The sequence below is a fragment of the Rissa tridactyla genome, chromosome 5 (genome assembly GCF_028500815.1).
Source record: "Rissa tridactyla isolate bRisTri1 chromosome 5, bRisTri1.patW.cur.20221130, whole genome shotgun sequence".
Classification (NCBI taxonomy): domain Eukaryota; kingdom Metazoa; phylum Chordata; class Aves; order Charadriiformes; family Laridae; genus Rissa; species Rissa tridactyla.
The window spans coordinates 52,754,628-52,769,412 of NC_071470.1; the positions used below are offsets into that span (position 1 = coordinate 52,754,628).

At 38.6% G+C, this 14,785-nt stretch overlaps 1 protein-coding gene across 5 annotated transcripts in view; it reads left to right on the forward strand.

Moving 5' to 3' along the window:
* BMPR1B (bone morphogenetic protein receptor type 1B) overlaps window positions 1-14,785 on the forward strand; it is a 260,659-nt gene that overhangs the window by 122,869 nt on the left and 123,005 nt on the right. Inside the window, exon 1 of one of the 5 annotated variants that reach the window (XM_054203333.1) lies at window positions 7,562-10,104. The exons of the other annotated variants lie outside the window; for them this stretch is intronic. The gene's annotated coding sequence lies outside the window, so the exon portion shown is untranslated. Of the gene's footprint in view, window positions 1-7,561; window positions 10,105-14,785 lie in introns of those variants that run through there. 5 annotated transcript variants of the gene reach the window in all.

The window sequence follows — 14,785 nt, forward strand, 5'->3', positions numbered from 1 at the left end:
CCCAGGTGGTCTTTCATACGGATGGGCTTTAAAACTCACATGAAACAGTAGTGATGTCTCAGATAAATTCAACTGAAATAATTTACACGATCAGTTCACCTTTGCTTCACTGCTCAGCCATGTGGCACCCAAAACATGTTTTATTGGAAGAACTCATTAGTGAAGAGTAGACTGTGTAATGTTAACTCTGCAGCTGCTTTCGGTAAATAAATGGATGTGAGTCATTTACTCCTATAAATTCTGGCATTAGGGACTATATTTGTTCAGTGGGAAAGAAATGCCACTTGATCTGTTTTCGCTTTAAGAACTTGCCAGCCTCTGCATTACTGTGTGAAACTACCTCTTTGTGATAATACATCTAATTTTGCCAGACAAATCAGAGATCGAGTGATGTAGAGATGTATCAAAGCAGCAGGCTATTGGTAATAGTTTTTTGACTATACAATAAATGTCACACTGATGCTTCAGTTATGTGGTTAAAGTTGTTTACTGACCTTTTATAGGAAATAATTCAAGAAGATGGCATTCTGAACAAGTTACCTGTATGTGTGTCTCTTTTGCTGTAGTTGTCTTTTGCTATAGCTGTGTCTTCTGTTGCTTATGGCATTTCTGAATAGGAAAGCACAATGATTGAACTAGAAGACTACTATTGATTTACTCTCTGATTAAACAGCTAAATTATTTCTAGATTAAAAAAATGAGTACAACATGTTTTGACTAACTTCATTTTTAAAGATTAGTATCTTAAATGAGTGTCAGCTGAGTGAGTAAATGAGAAAGTATTATTATACTAAACCATCACTAAGGCATTGACCTGCTGTTCATCAATTTTAAGATATGAGGAAGTAATTTTTGTAAAGTGTAAAGAGCTACCCTGCTGTAATGAGGTGTGTTAATAACTATTCCTTATGCTTGACCTCAGGCCATAAAAACTCAGGTATGCACCATCTTCGTTTCCCACAGTTCACTAAAAATGTTTTTGACTAGACCCACAGACATCCCATTACATTTATTGAGAATCTTTCTCCTCTGACTTCGGCTTTCCAAGAGTTTGGAAGTTGTTAATGACCCAAGTGTTGTTTTAACTGTGGTTTCTTTATCTGTTCACTAGTGAAGTCTAACATCCCATGCTAGAATGCGCGTGCTGAATGAAAGTTAAACATAAGGCATGACATGAACCAAATCTTTCCTCTGCCTGTGTGGTTCACTGGGAAGCATCTGCTACGGCAGTGAGGTGGCTGGTGCAGGAACCAGTCATTCATGGTGGACATCTGTGGTCAGGGAGGCAGACTCCAAAGATGATACAGCGGCTACTGTGTGGAGCTGGTGAAGTCCAACTCCAGAATGCTTAGCTGATTATTGATTTTTTTTCTGGATTTTTTTTCTCTTTTTTGTTGTTCCCTTATTGTGAGGTCAATAAGTTAGTGCAGGTCAAAAATAACAACGATAAGTTACCTGTTGCTTGTTAGTAGTGGCACCACCTCGGGACACTCTTGTGTTCCCACAATGTGCATTTCTGCTTGGCGGAGAGTTAATGAATTACAGGAATATCTTTAACTAAGAAGGTTTTCTATTTATATTTTGTTGTCTATCAGACAGCAATTTGACTTCTCCCACATTTTTCTGCAATACCTTCAAGGTAGTATTTCAGATATATGCATCCGGATGGGTGAACACAGTTTGAAGTCCTACTTCTTCTCCCCTGTGGCACCCTTAAGGTAGCGTATGGCCATGCAGTGCCAAGACAGATGATGCATGATTGAATTCTGACAAGAAACAGACAGAATTTTTCAAATGGGATTGATTTTGTTGGAGGCTGCTAGGTTGCATGCACTTCTAAAAGTGGTTGACATGCTGAATTAGATGTGTAGACTTCGGGAGCTGGTGTTATTTTTGAACAACTGACCCACTTATTTCCTATGAGCTTCCTTCCTGGCAATCTTCATTGCATGTGCCCAGAGGTCAGACTCAGTAGGGGTTCTGCAGACATGAATATAGCTTCCTGGGCTTAGCTATGGCACGTAAGTGTCCATTCACAGGGAAGTCTGAAGTGTGTTGTAATCCAAAGTTTGAACATAGTGGTCACTTGGTAAGTCTAGTCTTTCTAGTTTGAGTTTTGGGGGTAGTTTTGCTTTTCTTTAATTGCAACATTGTCAAGGTTTGGATGGAAGTGTTTGATTCATTATAACTTACCCTAAGGTAATATTTAGTTTGGAACCTGTAGAAGAATAAAGATATTTAATTTAATGCAAGAAAATAAATATTTGGGGTCAATTACTTTTCTTCTCCAAGTCAGTGATAGAGAATCCATGAAATTTCACTGAAGTTGATAGAAGCTGTTGGTAACCACTTTGAAAAAAAAAAAATAATCTCTTCAGTGTATGTGATATGTATCACATGTGATATGTGTGTGATAAAATAAATTTGGTTTTCTTTGAAATTATCTTTCTGAATGCAAACAGTATTATTCTTGTGATGTATCCTCTCCTAATCATCTTCAAAATGAACATAACTTGAAGTGATTGATTGAGTTATTCTTAACAGCTTCTCCTCCCAACTACTCTTTAATGGTGTCTTCCCAAGGTATGCCTCACTGCCCAATTGGTTCATTACTGTCATGTCCATTTTCTCTTCGATTAAATAGATGTGATCTATCTGGGCATCAAAGAGAAAGGAGGCAAGAGGCAAACATATAATTCATTTCAGTGTGAGATCCAAAGTTTAAGTTGATTTTAATTTTCCTGTGAGGAAATGCATCCATGAAGCAGAAATGAATTTTCACAATTTCTGGACAGTTCTATAATATTGTGTGACAAAATCCCTGCTATGATTTTCACAAATTTTAGTGGTCTTTGAAATGAAGAAATAATGCCAGTAGAGGCCAACCGAATCCTCCTGGGTTACCGAGTCTAAGACCTTGCATTTAAAAATTTGTAACATAATTCACTTTCATTATTTCTAGATGTAGATATCTTCCATGAATTATTTATGTTCTTGATGAAATGTCTGTGCTAGATACTTGAACATCTTAATAAGAATGCATCATATCAAAGGGAGGTGCCTGTGATGTATGCGTAGACAAACACTGTATATAGGTTTTCTTGGTATTGACAAGTCTGTACATCAGGGTTAGTATAAATGGTGTTTCTTTGGCTGTGAATGCCTACAGATTGTACTTTTCTAAGGAACAGGGTGGAGGGTTTTACTGTTACTGGCTATAATGAGCTTAGCATGCTGCATTCGTTGAAATGTGATTTTAAGAAAAACTTTCCAGAAAGGGATGCTGATAAAGTAGGCAATGGTAATTAGGAATAGCTTGGGGTGAGTGCTTGATTAATTTTTGAAAATTCTCTTCCATCAGTACATTTCTGGTTATAAATCCAGATTAAATCCTGTCACAGTGGGGAAGGTAGGGAGAGAAAGTAACTGTTGAAAACTCTCAGAGAACCTTGGCCACTTGAGGAATCCAAAGGCAGTTGGGGCGATCTCCTTAAGTCAAGGTGGAACAAGTTTGGAGACAGAAAACATGGTCAGGATAAGCTGAACTTGAGCTGCACTCAGGAACCTGGGAAGCCAAAGATAGGAGTATATGAAAAAGAGAAGGCAAGGAGAGGAGCAGAGGGCCTAAGACCATCAGAACCCATTCTAGAAGATACCTGAGCATTGGGTAAGGCCTGTAAGAAGTCAGGAGGATGAACAATAGTGGGCAGAAATCAAGGTACAGGTGTGAAGACAGAGGTGTATAGCTACAGCCAAACAGCACAGCTGTCACCAGCAGTTAGTCAGGTTGTCCTCAGCTGGGTTGGGACAACCCACTGGTTGGCTATATGGGCCAGTCTAGAGGCTTAACAGGCTCTTAGTCACTGAAGAGACACCTGAGAGGTGTCTCAGAAATCACCTGAGAGCAGCTTGCTCCCCCAGAAATTGACAGTGGCCCTACCATGAAAGGTTGGGTCCTTTATCTGGTGGGTCTTAATACAGCACTGAGTCAAAGTGTGTGTTCATTGAGTATGCATTACAGCATTAGATCCCTAAGTTGTCCCTGATAGTGGCTTTCACAAGATATCTTATTTTTTGTAAATGTATAAGTGGTTAGAAACCTCCTGCTAGAAAGAAACATTATTTGAAATTAACTTTCACACTCAAACTTACTTATTATTGAGCATAATAAAAATAATTCTGTAGATGGTATACATGGTGTAGCATTGAATAACTCTTTGCACTGAGTCACAAAACCTGTGGAAGAACTGAATGCCTCCAGCAATGTCTTTAAGTTCGCTGGATTTCATAAAAGCAAACTGAAGCCATGTTCATTAGTGTCTGCACAGCTGATAGACTTTCCCACTGTGAAGTGTACACAGCAGTGGGCTATGATGAAGACTGAGAACTCAAACTCAGAATGACCATAAATTTCATACACGTTGCATTTGAAAATGCACCAATCTGGATGACAGATGTTACTATCCTTGTGTGGTTAATACAGGTTTGTCTAAGGTTTTGCTACATTATGAAAACCCTCAGAGGTGCTTAGTTTCTTATTTTTCTTGGCTGGTTGAAAGGTAACACTACACAGGGCCATAGCATTTGGTCTTACTGCTTCAATCATCTGCTCAGAGAGCTCACTCAGAGTTTCTAAAGCATTTATTAATCAGATAATCAGAGAAAGCAGGAGAACAAATTCTGGAGGATTTCTGTCTCGCCTTTCCAGTTATAGGGAACATAACCCATCTTTTACAGTGTCTGACGCACAATGGCTAATTCCAATATATACATCTTCAGTTAACTTCCTTCTTTAAAGTAGGAAATGCAACTACTGCCTATACAGATAAAACTTAATTCTGTGATGGTTTTGTAGGATGCCTTAAGTTTCTAATTTTGGGTGAAATTCAGAGTTTTGGAGGAAAAAAAATTAAAGTTTCAGAGTCAAGTAGAAATATACTGAAAATAATTCAAATGATCTTTTACTGATTAATTTGTGTACAATACTGAGATATTGTATTCTAGCAATATATTTCTATAATGTAACAGAAGCCTTCAGACGAGTACCGACCACTGAAAAAATGGAAGAAACTGGTGGTAGTGCTCTAATGTATTAGTGTTGTAGTTTACACTGTCTCGCTGGAAAGACTGAATTCTGAAACAACCTGAAACTTTCTACAGCTAACACTGAAGTCAAATGAGGCAATGCCTCTAGTTCTGCTCTATTTGATGACTACAGAAGACAGTTGGGGCTTTGTTTTCTTTAATATAGTAATTTCTTCCTTTGTAAAGAATGCTGCCACTAGCTTTGATATTTTTTGTGACTTTCCCGACGTAGTCGTGACAAGATCGGACAGACGGCAGTTTGGAATTAGATGCTCGTATTTTACCGTGTTCAAATGACGTTTCCTCTTAGTTTTAAGACCGTAGATTTATGGGAAAACAGCCAGATGGTGCAATCATGCTTTTGAAATCATTAGGAATTATTGTGAACTTACTAAGTTTCTCATCTGATACCTGAAATCAAAATTAAGTTCTCTGAAAGAGCTAAAGTTCAGGATCTCTAAGTATGGGATAAAGAATCAGAATTCCTCATTGCACAGTTTTCCTTGTAGTGACCACCTTCATACAATGACCATATCTCTGCCAAGCAGGAAACAGAGACTTTCCCAAAGTAGGAATAGAAGCACCAGCTGGTAGTACATGAGTCTTTCTTAGCACGAAACCATGGTTCTTACACAAACAGAAACAAATAAACATGCAATTGGTTTTTATAATGTCTGAAAAGTCATTTTTGAGCTATTTGTGACTAACACAGGAGGTATCCTGTGTGATAATGGTGGGTAGAGAATAAATCTACCATTGATAGAACTTGGGACAGATTTAAGACTGCAAGCCTCACAGACGTAGAGCTTTTTGAACCTACAGGATCAAGTCACAATCTGCGTTTGGCTTTTAGTATAGACTTTTTTCCCTATTTGGCAGGAATAACTAAGGAAAAAGTCTTCATTTAAGAGAGGATAAAATTCGCTCATTCATTATAGGGAATAATAACACATTATAGGGAATAAAACACAGATGCAGATTCTCATATGGTAATGAGATATTATATAAGGTGTTTGAATGTTTGTAGAGGCAGAATATATTAAAGTAGTTTTCAAAAGATTTTAAAACAGTTTTGCAGACGTTTAAAACTATTTTGTGGTTTCAGAACTTTTGGCATGATTATCAGTGTCATAACTGATGTAATAAAAGAAAACAGAATGAGATGCTTTTAAAAATACACAGAATATTTGGAATATTTTTCATTATTTAAACTGGTTTATAGTTGCAAAAATCCAGGCTTCTGGGCACAATTCAGATTTAAGTGTCAGCTACAATCTTTCAGTTTTATAGTGTTACTGGAAATAGTTTTTCCTTATAATACTTTTCTTGGTGATGGATGCATTCCTTTTTTCCTTCCCAAGTAACTTGAATCGTTCACACTATTTGTTCTCTTTTTTCAGGTTACTTCATTCAGCAGGTTTTTCCCTTTTTTTAAGTCAGACTAGGAGATTATGAAACTTTGGTATTATTCATCTGGCTAAAAGGGGCTTTTGGAACTGTACTGGTCTATACCGGTCATATACAGTTCTATGTTTCATGGGAGTTATCGAACTACTACACCCTTTTTAAATTTTATACTGTTGGCGTAGTTTAAATAAGCCTATTATCTTTGAGTAACATTAGTTGTAGAATCTAGATTTAGTGCTAACCGGATTACATTTTAACACTTTAAACTTAAGTTTAAACTTTAAGTTAAACTTAAGATGAAGTAACAACTGTCTTATTATTAAATTGCCGACTTGCTGGGTATGCAAAATGCAAGAAAAAAGCAGCAGTAATACATTCGTATTTTTCTTGAGCTATTATTTTCCTTTCACAAACTACGGACTGTGATTCAGCTAAACTTTGCACATGTTTAACTTTGTATGCTGTGGTTTGTCCCATCAACTTTGGGTTTTCCCATCAAGGGTCGGAGTACGAAAGGACCTAGAAATGCATAGTTGCCATTTCCTCCAAAGCTGTCCCTTTACTAAAAGTTTTGTTGGCGACTTTCAGAAACTCTAGGTAATATTAGGGTGACCCAAATTAGCATCCACTTCTTCTGTTATGCGCACTCTAGCTGTGAGATTTTAATGTAAGTTATAATTTCTAACACTGGGACACAGGGGACTTTTTTTTTCCTTGACTAATGAAGTGAAAGGGGACAGTCATGATGTTTGCCAGGTGATAAATGACAATAATTTATTTTTAGTCCTTGTGGGGTATGGGGCTAAATTTTTGGTTGAGAAGAATCAGGATGATAAGCAGTCTCAATGTTAAAAAAAAAAAAAAAAGAAAAAGAAAAAGAAAAAAAAAGAAAGGGAAAAAAAAGAAAAATTAAAAAAAAAAAAGGAAAAAAAAAAAGAAAAAGAATGTGAGAGTGTTTCTCAAGGCAAACTTCGTAGTTCCCATACTGGTGGAGAATGGACCTTGTATTTAGGAAAACCTTGTGTCCTGGGGAATTGAATGACTATTTCTTGGAGTCAAAAATCAAATTCCTTGTCTTTTCCAACAGATGAGAACAAGGTATTTTATGCTCTCTGTGGATTTTAAGAGGTTGTATTGACACTTTGTTAAAAAATTAGGGTTTTTTTTCTTGAAAGTTTGGCTAACACTGCTGTTTCTCCCTTGCCCACCTCCAACACTCATCCTCTTGGTGCTGTCAGAGTTTTCCAGCATGTTATGCTCTCATTTTTTGCCAGCTCTTGTATCTTTTTGTCTGCTTTGGTATCATCTGATGTCAGTGATGCTGGTTTTGTGTGCTTCATCCCCTGTGTTGTAACACCTCTGCAAGTGCAATGCCAAATAAACATATTGGTAAAAAAAAAGCCTTCACTAACAGAAGCATTTGTGGTATCCTCCTATTGCTGTTGTTTACATGTCTTCTTTTGCTTTTGTGTGGAATGGTAGTGATGTGGTATGGTAAAGCGATGCTGCATATTTGTTTCCAGGAGTAGAGGGAGGTGCACGTTTTGCTAAAATTAAAGGCTTCTCCAGTATCATTTCCAAAAATCTAAGTTAAATCTCTATTTTACAGATGTAGATGTCCAAGAATATGTTTTGACCTTATACTACACATAAAGCTATGATAAATACTTCAACTGTTTGCTCAGTTTTATTAAACCACGCTGTTTGGTTTCGGGTTGTTCAGGGATTTATTTGTGGCGGCTTAAAAGTTTGATGGAATGATGTTATGAAACTGTCATGTACATCATTGAGGATGAGAGGAGTTTTATGACTGAGAAACTTGTAATGAGCACATTAGTTGGAAGACTTTGCATCTGGCAGTTCACCAAGGCTTAGTGATTACCCATGTCATCAAAATGTGTTTTCATTTAAAGACAAAAGGTTTCTGTGGCATCAACGAAGAGCTTCTAAACCAAGGTTTTATAAACAGTTCCCATTTAAACAAAGTCCACTTCAGTACTGGTGTATTACTGATGATAAACTTAGTTTTTTCAGGCTGTACAGTAAAAATAAATAAATTGTATGAACAGAGAGCCTTAATTCTGTGAACAAGGTACTAGGAGCACTTCTGAAAGCTGTTATTGATCTAAGTAGTGAAAGTAAAGCAGTAAGAGTGAAAATATTTTTCAATAGATGCAGGAGATGAAATTCCTGCTTTGTTCCAAACTTCCTATTAAAACTGCAAATGGGTAGGTGACCACTGGCCATGGCCTCAGTGGGAACCTCAAAGGTGTGCAGGGATGCTAGCTGCTGGATTACGCCAGGCTCTGCCAGGGGCTGCAGAAACTGTATTGTCTTAATCACACAACCTTGATGGTCCTGTATGCCTTGGAACAGACTTAAATTTATGTATAGAAGCTACCTTAAAAAGACATCAATGCTGAGATAAAACAAACTCCTGTAGCTCTTAGTGGTTAATGCAGTTATGATGTGTTTTATGTTTTACTTGGGCCAAAACTCCCAGTTATGCCATCTAAGGTTTTGACTAAAGGCAAGACATTTATCTGCATTTGTGGTGCCTGTCCCACAGTGTACACTGGGGGTGTGCATCAAATAAAGAATTGTTTGTGCCGGTCTTGCCATCTTCTTTTCAATTTCCCTGTTTTCCACTTCAAGGCACCCATCTCTTAATAGCCCAGTTTCTCAGGGGGTTCGTAGAGATGGTGATCCTGCTTTTTGGAATGATTTTTAAATGTCGAAACTCATATTTATTGCGGGGCAGGATTGTGGATTACTGCCCCCAGTGATGTCTTGTGCTTAATGTCATGATATGCATAATTATGAAATAATAATTTGGGCACCAAATACCTGACTAGCGACAGAAATTTTAAGAGCCAATGTTAATGTGTATTTTTCATTACACTGTGAATACCCATGTAGTCTTAATGCTATGACATCCTATGACAAACACGCACCTTCTTCAATGTGGAGAGCTTGTTTTACAGAAAATGTTTTTGCAGAATTTTTTTACATCCACGTTATCTGGGAATTAAATTCTATAATCATAGCTAGATGGTATGTAGATGTCCATTATAAGGGGACTGAAATGGAAGTGCTTCCTCCTTCTCCCTCCCCCATTTTTCCACCTGCTTGCAAAAAGCTGTAATTTATGGGGTTTTTTTTCAGATGAGCCTCATAATTACCCCTCTGTGCCTGATCTGGGCCTGCAGAAAAGGCCCGCAGCATCTGTAAAGCTGGCAGCAGCACGCTATTTCCAGGCAGGCGGGGTGGGGAGCCAGTCCATGGCTTTGTCTGAGCAGCTGAGAACTTCATCTGAGCCATGCCGCGGTGTACAGTAACACCGACCTGTGCCATCGGCAAGGAAAGCACTGAGCAAGTGTTGGGGCCAGTATTTATAGACCACTACGTAGCAGTCCTGGAAAGAGAGGCGGAGAGGGAGTGTGAGAGAAATCTTGGCTGGACCGAGGGCAATTTTATTTCAGATTTCTGTTATTTAAACAACATTAAATAAATCCCCCTTGTCAAGTTTAATCTTCTCTTGGTGAATCATAGCAGTCCTGCTTCGCATTATGACCAGGTGGAAGCAACAGATTTAAAACAAGACATTTGAGGGTAAGTAATTGATTTAGTGTCACTTTTACCGCCAGCGTCCCAGGGCACTGCCTCCAGAGCTCGGTGCGCGTTGGGACTGAGGCGTAGTGCTGCCTGCTGTGTAAGGATGTTCTGCGTGCGGGGATTTTGTATACGGTTACAGAGGAATATCAGGTTGTTTCTTCATTTAGCAACATGCTTGAAAAGGTCAGTTAGCATCAGAGGAGGAATACACACAGTCTACTTCCACTACTGAAAGTAGTGAGGGTCGTCTATAATACTGTCTCTTAGTAATCTCTAGGTAGTGTTTTAAAGCATCCCTTTTTGATGTATATAGATGGTTGTACTTGCATGGCAAGTCTGCTATCCTATATGCACATCAGGGTCTTCTAAGAGGAGCAGGACTGTAGTTAATGGATGTTCTCGCATACCTCGGTGTAAAAGATAAAAAAAATGGTGGGGAGGTGAGTGGGTTATTAGGAGAGAAAAATTCCTCTTCCTTTATGAATTGTACAAGGTGACATAGAACACACACCCCTGCAGGATATTCCCTGATAACAGGAGGGAAACGAGTGTTTACAGCAAACTGTTACCACCACGGTGAAAGAGAGATTCTCCCTCGCCTACCTTCACACAGGCAGCTCCCTACAGCTTTTGAAAAATGAACCTTTTTCCATTACTCACAGTATCTTTTTCAACAGCCTCCTCAATGCATACGGGCTGCTGAGTTCATTAGTCTTCTTTGTTTGCATATTCTAGGGTGTAATTTTAAAAGCCAGGTTACCTAAAAAGGGGATAATTCTTCTAAAACTCTCTCCTGGCAGCAACATGTGAAATCTGTACAATTCAACGTTGATGTTTACTATGGTTAGCTCAGAGAAGATTAATGTGTTGCTTAAAGAACACAGCGTTTCCCTGAATGAAATTTATCAGTTGACAGCCCTGGAATTACTTCTTTAAGTTAAGAAAATATAGACTTTGGCACTGGTTGAAGATTTTTGGGGGTGAGTAGGAGGGTGGCTTGCAACTCCAGAGGGTGTTAGACACATACTGAATGTGTGTTGAAAACAAAAGTTTGTTAAAATAACTTTAAGCTTGAGATTGAAACTAACAAATAAAAGGAAATGCAAGATAGGGCTCACGTTAGATCCTTAACTTTTCTTAACACCAAAGTTTTGCATGCATGAGGCATGTAACGTAAGCCACTATCCACCAGTTTAAGACTTACGAACTAAAGGATAGGAACAGTGGTGGTTTCCAGATAACAAAAGCAGTCTATATGAGAACCTGTAGAAAAACATGTATATATTTAATGATCATGATTTCCTATGTGTATCATATATTCCACGTTTTGGTTAGAACACTTGTTATCACAAACACTAGAAACATTAAGAAACTACTTTGGGAAATGCAACGGGCGAGACAGAAATGTGCATTATATGGACAATTAACACTAATAAAACTAATCTGCTGGGAAATTCTCTCATTATGGAGCTATTTCAGTACATGGGCATTGGAAAAAAAAGAAAAAAGAAGAATCAGCTGCCTTCTAACCAGTGATTTTTTTTTTTTATAGAGGACAGCACTGTCGCATCTATTTGGGGTTTATGAATAAATGATAAATGCAAACTGAAACCTCCTATTTTTCCCCTCTTCCTTACCCAAATTTATCTCTGCTTCTGTTTGAAGGTGATATGGGTGTTCTTTTGTCTAATGTCTTGTCCAAAAGGCAACTAATAAGAAGTGAGAGAAAGAACAGCTGTTGAAAAGTGACTTAGCAAGCTGTATTTGGACACAGCAGATTACTAATTATTAGTCCACATCCTCAGAGTTGCATTGTTATGACTATACATCCCTAGATGATCACACCTTGACAGTTTTTACTATTATTGTACTTTACTATTGCTGTGCCTTTTACTACTACAGGCAAACAAATGATTTACCATTGGTGAACTTGCATGGTCCTTACAAAGCATAAACTGTTCTTCAGTAACTGCCTGTGTGTATACAATTACCCTGTGTTAATGTGGCTTACCTGTTGGTGACGGGTAAAAAAAAGGTCTCTCATTTATAACCGGGGACTGTAAACTGCAAGGGTGTACAGTGTTCTGGAGTAGCTGATGTACCACGGTATCCACCCGACCTTACAATGAGGTCGGTTGTTTGCTTTCCCATGTAGTTTAGTAAAATATTTTCTATTTTGCATATTTAAGTGACATTCAAGGGAAGTTGTGGAGAATAATGTCAGGTTTGCAGATATTGCAGGTCTCGCCCCAGAATAGCCTCTGAGCTGAATTTGACCTATTCCTGAGGATCTTGCTATAACCATGTATGAGCTCTGGAGGTATTTTTGTTCTTTGTGATGGAGTTTTCTTGACCCTTCCTAAGCCCCACAGAGAGATGCTTTAATGGCATGTTAACCTACTGATCAGTGAACTCTGTGCTAATGGGTCACATTAGAGGCAGAGATTTTCTCTCTGATAGCTAGGATTATCCATGGAAACTCCAATTACCTGCTGGGGCTGGGGTGAGAAAAGTCACACGCTGCCTCTTTAGGACTTGTGTCTGTAGGAATTGTAACAGCATTGGATATTGCAGGGACAAATGTTGTGGCTTTTTGACTACTGTTAATATGCCTGGGAGGGCTTTCACCTGGTTACCTGCTAGGATGGCAGGAAATCCCAGGCTGAGTGAGGATGCAGTTGTCTTCCAGAGGTTTCACAAAACTGATGTCTAGGAAGGCTTCACAGGAAAAGACAGTGGGGATAACTTTTTTATGATGCCCGCGTCCCCCCATTAACAATCGGAACAGGAGTAAAGACACAGAAATCCATTAGTGGGCATGGCTCTGTCTCTTCACAACCTTGTTGTGTTTGGGGTTGGATGTGGGTTATCTTTGGTTTTTTGAATGTCAAAAGCCAGCCTGCCCCTTTTCTCAGTCATTCTGGAGCTTGAAACTCATTGTATAACTTCAGCTTTAGCAGCTGCATTTCCAGGGGTGGTGTACACTGGGGTGTTTGCTTTTATGCTGTGTTTGCTTGCTGTTTAGCTTGCTCTCATGTTCCGTTTAAAGAGTCCCCATCAGAACTAGATAATCAGGTTGACACAACAGCCTCATCCATGCTCTGCGTTCATGGGGGAAATGAGATTATGGTGTAGCAAAAAAAATTATGTGTGAAAAAAAGGAAGGGAGGAACAGACCTTTTTTTTTTTTTTTAAAGTAGGCATGTGTACATCTAAAGGTAACTTCCTAGAAATAGGTGCATGTCTTCATTGAAGGTAGTTCTTTAGTTCTCTGGAGTCCTTAAGCAGGGTATGCTGCACAAATAACAGAGGTAGTCCCTGGGGGTGGCGGGGTTGGTGATTTATTGGGGCAGGGGGAAGAGGGCTGAGCATCATTTCTGATGTTATTTCTAATGATGGTATGCCAACATGGTAGCTTACCTTATAAAACATCGATTTTGAAGAAATTTAAGAAATTTTAATTGGGAAAAGTGTCCTGGATCTGGGACTGAGTTTCTAGTCAGGACAAAAATTACAAAGAACAGTATGTTAAATAGCTGATAACTGATGGATAGAGCACATATGTGGGTTGCGAAGGATTCAGGTTTAATCTCATGGGTTTGCCTGATTCAGGTCAGGGACGTGGGTCCTCATTTCCCACACTGCAGCTGAGCACTTCCCACTCTAGCCTATGAAATAACAAGAGCTTCTCAAGCCTCTCCACTCTAGGCTATTTCTCTTCGTACTTATGCCTAGATTCCTACTGGGCTGGGACTCATACCTGGATCTCCCATATTGTAAGTGACTCTTTTAATGTCTGGGCTATGGAATCATTCTGTGTCTTGTGATCTGTCTTCAGAAATACTAACTTTTATGTGCAAATTCTATAATTCAGAGCAGGCTATTAGGTATTCTGAACTAATATTCTGTCTTTCCCTCTGTGATTTTTGAGGAAATCTTTTTGAAAAATCTTGGTTTCAAGAGACTGAAGAGTAAAATCTCACCTTTTTTTTTTTTTTTTTTTTAAATTCCGTTCCATCAGATTTCTTGGCTGCCTCTACTAAGCTGTTCCCCATTCAGACTTCATCTTGGGCAAACTGTTTCCTAGCAATATACGTTGCAGTATTTTCATCTTTGTATTGGTTTCCTCGGCATTGTTTTGTTCTTTTAAAAAAAAAAAGTATGTTCCCATGCAGAGATGGGAAAATGGGCATAAATTTACTTTCTATGCCAGTGTTGCCTCAATTGTGGTATTTTTTAGCATCAGAAGAGTGGCACCTGCATCTTTTCATTATCATAGCTCGCTGAGGATGACTTTGGGACCTCTCCAGGTTTTGTAATAAACTTAAGAGCAAAAGACAAAGCAAAAATGGGTTTATGCAACAAAAGAAAACCATTTATGTGTTGGGAGTCAGAGCTCATTCTATATTTGAGCAAGTTCCTGCTTGGCTCCCATCTCTCCCAGAAGTGACTTGTGTCTTTTCTGTTTCTTCCACCTTTGAATTTATGGCTGGATATTTTTCCTGACCCGCAATCCTTCCTAATCAGAACTTTTGAACCCTGCCTGCAGGTGTCCCATGCAGTGATGTTATTGGCATGATGCCATAAATATTTAAAAATGGAACTGGCATTGGAATTTACTCCTCGAATGGGTAATGAGTATCGCATTTTGCAGTTTGATTTGTATTTGCAAATCACT